At 40.2% G+C, this 6,117-nt stretch overlaps 1 long non-coding RNA gene across 1 annotated transcript; it reads right to left on the bottom strand.

Moving 5' to 3' along the window:
* Positions 1–251: 251 nt before the first annotated feature.
* LOC122661881 lies at positions 252–5,875 on the bottom strand. Its single transcript, XR_006332931.1, has 2 exons — positions 5,738–5,875; positions 252–419 (listed from the first exon to the last, which is right to left on the bottom strand). It is a non-coding gene; the product is annotated as an uncharacterized LOC122661881 (long non-coding RNA).
* Positions 5,876–6,117: the final 242 nt, after the last annotated feature.

Below are 6,117 nucleotides of genomic sequence, written 5' to 3'. Positions count from 1 at the left end.
CAGCGGGAGAGGCGCGAAGGGATAGAGAGATATATCCCTATAGTCTCCCCATAGTCTAGAGTATAGTAGATGGGTAAAGAGTATATAATCTGTAAAGAAAAGAATTAGATTATGTTTCTTCTTCTTTCTTTTTTGTTCATTTATACTATACAATGTTAATACTTCATACATATCCGAACGAAAAGTTAAGCTAGTTGGTTGAAAAACCTTTAGAGGAGTTGAAGGATAGGAATAGACAAGATTCATTTCAAATACAGTACAAATAGAATCCGATCATCCTTCATTTCTTTGTATTTACATATTCTATTTCTTCACTTCCGTCTAGGTGACTTTCTAGCGCCCTCTAAATAATGTGCGCGATACAAAGTTCATGATGCAAAACTCTTTTGGTTCATCCTATCTTATTGGCTTAGCTCATCCTAAATTAAAATGAAATAAATATTTTCCAAATTGGGGAATATAAATAAAGATCTTTTTTTTTTTTAGCCCATCCCGAATGAGAGTCCAATTACGTACACTTACTATGTTTGCATTGTTTTGGCGGCATGGCCGAGTAGTAAGGTGGGGGACTGCAAATCCCTTTTCCCTAGTTCAAATTCAGGTGTCGCCTAATCAACCAAAGACTTGGAATACCTTATTCTGCTATTCTGCTGATATAACTTGCTGAATTTTTGCCCAGCAAAAGCAGAAGAAAAGACCTAGAACTGTCTGTAAGAATCTGGAGGTTCTAAAAAAAATAAAAATAAAAGACTATAAATTCTTGCGCCAAAGATTCAATGAAAGATTAAAGTATAAGAAGGACTATGAAGACTTCCTAATTCCCTTCCACTACTATTGCAATGTCTACTGACTGAGTCTTGAATTAGATCCAACTGCAACACCTGTTGAAAACGCAGCAGAAGAGCTAGCTTCAGATGACCCAGGCAAAGTTACAGGACGAGATCGATATTAGGATTCTTATGATCAAGAGAGAGATTATGATTTGGATTAGAGAGATGAAGATGAAGATTATTGAGCTGATGATTCTGACCTTCGTGATCGTGATGTAGTTACTGATGATCGTGATCCTACAGGTGTTCCAGATGCTCTGGATGTTCCAGACGCAGTTATTCCTGTTTATAGGGATCTTTCAGCAGCAAATGACTAAAAATCTTAAAAAGAATAAGGCGTCGTCTGCGATCTATCTTTACTCTACTCTATTTACCTTACAAAGATATCGAGATAATGCTGAAGTGATCCTTAGATTTATTTGTGGCCTTCGAGGAGCCGTATGAAGCTGAAGTCTCATGTGTGGTTCTGTAATAGCGATTGGAACAATGTTGTTATCACCGACTATAATTATCTAACAGTTTGAGTACAATTGATATAATTGAGGTGCAATCCAAATATGGTTTTTGGGGGTGGAATTTGTGGCTGCAACCCGTAGGGTTTGCTGTTTTTCTAATTTCCTCCCTAGCAAAATGTGAGAGATTACCTTTTGATTTACCAGAAGCAAAGGAAGAATTAGTAGCGGGTTATCAAACCGAATATTCAGGTATCAAATTTGGTTTATTTTACGTCGGCCATATGCCCCAGTCATTGACCTGTTGTGCATTACGACCTTTACCACAACGATGTTGTCCATAGATCAAATTATTTTGTGGATTGGATTTCAATTGACTGTCGACGGCTCCATTGCGTGTGGTCGGGGTAGAAGTTTTGTATAAATGTATCGCCATGTTATTAAGTATTTTGATTTAAGTTCTTTTCTTTCTAAGAGGTGGAATAGAATAACCCGGTTGAAGCGTAATGATCATACGTCTGTAATGCATTGTATGTCCCATAATAGGTCCGATTCTTCTACCCTTTCCCAGGAGTCGATGACTATTCATAGCTATTACCTTGACACCAAAGAAGAGTTCGACCCAATGCTTTATTTCTGTCCTAGTTGATCCTGATTGGACATTAGAAGTATATTGATTGTTCCCCAATAACCAAATACCTTTGTCTGTAAATACTGCATATTTGATTCCATCCATAAATCCACCACCCCCCGTCTCCCAGCATGCTACATGTCGCTCGCTCATAGACAAAAATCCCAAGCAACTCAAGCAACGAGATCAACAACTAGCTCGGATGCTGGTGGTTGAGGATCAATGGCTTAAGCAGGAACTGTATCTACTGCATTTCATTCTGAATAGTCTACTGCATAAAGAAGAAAAGGTTTTATTTTGAAGGGCTGGCTCTTGACCACGAAATGAAGGCTTTTCAGTGCTGCTTCCTTAGGCCGAGGATGATGCCTCTACCCTTCACTTACTCCAACCAAGAATCTGAAGGAATAGCAAAAAAAGGTGAAAAATCTAGAGAGGATAGCAATTAATGCAATATTTATACGATTGGATTGTTCCGAAAGCTAAAGCTTTCCTGGGCCTGGGTTAACTCGAATGTTAGCTTTTCGTCCCAATGAGAGTCTCCCTTTGGGAACAACTCAAAAGCATGTTGAATATCTCTTTCGAACCTCATTCAATTTCTCGCTGTAAAAGGCAATTGGTCTACCTTCTTGGCTAAGCACCGCTCCAATGCCTACGTGAAATGGATTTTTATCCCGGTCTGGTCTACTGGGGCAACATCCGCTTAGTCAACTCATGGTAGTGCTACTAATGTTGGTACTGGACCCGGAACAGCTGCTAGACCGAACCGAGTTAATCGATAGGATCTACTGCTACCCCTCCAAATGGAATTGGTAGGAATGCTCGTTCAAATGGAATCGGAATTGTGACTCGCTCCAACTACGGCAGTAACCCGTTAGAATGCCGTGAACCCTGGAATTGGCCAAGATGCTGCTACCTCTCATCAAATTTATAAGTAAGCATTCTGCTCCAATCTGAGTTTTGCTCAAGTCTCGAATGAATTCAAGGACATATTCAAAGAAATTATGACCATTGGGCGGAATGGTTTGTGGATTCCGAACAGCTACAGCGGCTGAACCTAATAAGATAGTAATTACGACCCAAGAAGTAATAAGTACCTAGGCATGAACTTGAAAACTTCCTATTTGCCAACAAAAATGTTGGCCTACTTCCACACCGGATATATCATATAACCCTTTTAGTGTCTTGATTGAACATGTTAGAACATTCATATTGCCCTTTGAAAGAAATAGAATTAAAAAATAATTATTTTGATTCAACTTCCAATTTTAATTTGCCAGCTACTTGTTTCATGGCTTTAATTTGAGCTGCAGATCCTACTCTGGAGACCGAAATACCCACATTAATAGCAGGTCGGATTCTAGCATTGAATAGATCAGCGGATAAGAATATTTGTCCATTGGTAATGGAAATTACATTAGTAGGAATATAAGCCGAAACGTCTCCCGATTGAGTCTCAACAATTGGTAAGTCGGTCATACTTCCTTCACCTAAACGAGAACTTAATTTAGCGGCTCTTTCCAAAAGGCGTGAATGCAAAAAACATTCACCACCCTCGTGGGGATGGTCTACAGGGTTCATAACTACTCCTCTTACTACAAGACGCTTGCCTAGCCAACACTTAGATCCGGCTCTACCCAAACTTTTCTGGTTTACCCCAACATTACCCACATGTCTGAATGTTGCTGAGCAGTTTTTGGATATCAAACGGACCTCCCCCAAAGGTAATTTTAATGTGGCCAATTTACCCTCTTTTGCAATCAGTTTCGCTACAGCACCCGCTGCTCTAGCTAGTTGTCCACCCTTTCCGAGTGTGATTTCTATGTTATGTATGGCCGTGCCTAAGGGCATATCGGTTGAAGTAGATTCTTCTTTTTGATCAATCAAAATCCCTTCCCAAACTGTACAAGCTTCTTCCAAAGCATACGACTTTCTGGATGTATAACCAAGCTCATGGAATTGTTGATCTTGTCACGGTCGAAAATAGTGGTGATTTCACGTAAACCTGTGATTCCATTCCGAACCATAACATAGTTCAAATGAACCGAACCTTGCTTTGATATTTTACCTTCTTATCGGGGTAAAGTAAAATATTATAGGAAATGGGAGTAATTCGTAATCATCCGGTTAGGATCGATCTAAACCAGCCCCATTCTATTCTGTATACGATTCAGCATGCCAACTATTAAACAACTTATTAGAAACACAAGACAGCCAATCAAAAATGTCACGAAATCCCCCGCTCTTCGGGGATGTCCTCAACGCCGAAGAACCTGTACTAGGGTGTATGTGTGACTCGTTCAAATTAGGATAGAATCGAAAAGCCCTATTCACTATCTAAAACTAAAAGTCAAAGGCAAAAGATCTATCATATACCTCTATTCTGTATGAACTATTTTACCGTTGTACATTGCTAACATCAAGAAATGGAACAATCGGGAATCTCGAGTAACTGGCCAAGCTACTAAAGTAGCTAAAGTTGTAATGAATCCCGTCAATATTTCTTAATTCTATAGGGTTGAATAAAAATTTGATTAACCGTTTCGTATAATTGTTATGCTTAGTGTGTGACTCGTTGATTTTTTTTAGGGTAGGGCTAGAATTCAAAAAAAGGACAAATTCCCATCAATTATAACCGATAAGAACCAAAACTCTTCTTCTCATCAACCGGATGACCAGCCAGTCAAGACAGATTTATCAATGCCCATCCTCTCCCTTCCGAGTTCTATTCTTTGGGATAGTTTCATTCCCTCAGGATTAAGGTAGGCCAGGGGATTCAGTGGATGGAGGAGTCCGCCGGGGCAGGCCCATCAAATCGACCATAGATAGGGATCGGTCCCCTATGTATGGAGTAAGGGGGGTTGAGCAGTATCCGTTGATCAACTCCAGTCTCCGGGAGGGAATTCATGAGAGGCAGGCATTCAGAAGGGATTCAATCAGATGTTATCCCGTAAAGAATTTTCTATCCGGTTCGGACCGTGGTAAACATTCAAGATTTCGAAGGGTCCTTGGACGCTCTTCTAATAAGGAGAGGAAAAGGCAGTGTTCATTGATAAATAAACCACCTCTTTAATACAATAAAATCCTTTTCTTTTCTCTTCATCCGCTCCGCTGTTCTATCCACTGTTCATCGAGAATGAGGGGTTAGGGTTTTTTATAGATTCGACTGACCCTTCATCATTCCTTTCTAATCCAGTCAATCCCTTCATTGATTCCGAGTGTCGGATTTAAAGCTGGTGTTAAAGATTACAAATTGACTTATTATACTCCTGACTATGAAACCAAAGATACGGATATCTTGGCAGCATCTGGGTAACTCCTCAACCTGGAGTTCCGCCTGAGGAAGCGGGGGCAGCGGTAGCGGCCGAATCTTCAACTGGTACATGGACAACTATGTGGACCAATGGACTTACCAGCCTTGATCGTTACAAAGGACGATGCTACCACATTGAGCTAGTTGCTGGAGAAGAAAATCAATATATTGCTTATGTAGCTTACCCTTTAGACCTTTTTTAAGAAGGTTCTGTTACTAACATGTTTACTTCGATTGTGGGTAATGTATTTGGGTTCAAAGCCCTACGCGCTCTACGTCTGGAGGATCTACGAATCCCTTGTGCTTATGCTAAAACTTTCCAAGGCCCGCCTCATGGTATCCAAGTTGAGAGGGATAAATTGAACAAATATGGTCGACCCCTATTGGGATGTACTATTAAACCAAAATTGGGGTTATCTGCTAAGAACTATGGTAGAGCGATTTATGAATGTCTTTGCGGTGGACTTGATTTTACCAAGGATGATGAGAACGTCAACTCTGAGAGTCCAATTACGTACACTTACTATGTTTGATCTAGAAACTTCAAAATCTTCCTTTAATATATAGAGTCGTAGAAGTGAAGTTAGTTTTTTATCATTCAATGAGCGCCTTGTATTTCATAGAAATTGGGGGCAATATAATCCTTACGTAGGGGTCATCTCAGGAATCTCCGGATCTATACTTATTTCCAACTCCCTAAAGCATTTCGTCGCTTATTACGCCCTTCCTCATCTCTGGATGCCTAGGTATCCACCGTAAGCCTTTCCTCGTTTGAACCTCGCCGTTAACTTTAAGGCTATGCCATCCTAAGGTGCTGCTAAATGGAAGGATCTTATCAACGTCCATGAATGATAAATCATAGATCGAACTGCCGAATCGGAAAAATTGGGTGCT

This window comes from Telopea speciosissima, chromosome 5, assembly GCF_018873765.1.
Source record: "Telopea speciosissima isolate NSW1024214 ecotype Mountain lineage chromosome 5, Tspe_v1, whole genome shotgun sequence".
Taxonomy (NCBI): Eukaryota; Viridiplantae; Streptophyta; class Magnoliopsida; order Proteales; family Proteaceae; genus Telopea; species Telopea speciosissima.
The sequence above is the reverse complement of the archived record's forward strand: the minus strand, read 5'-3'. Positions and strand labels throughout refer to the sequence as shown.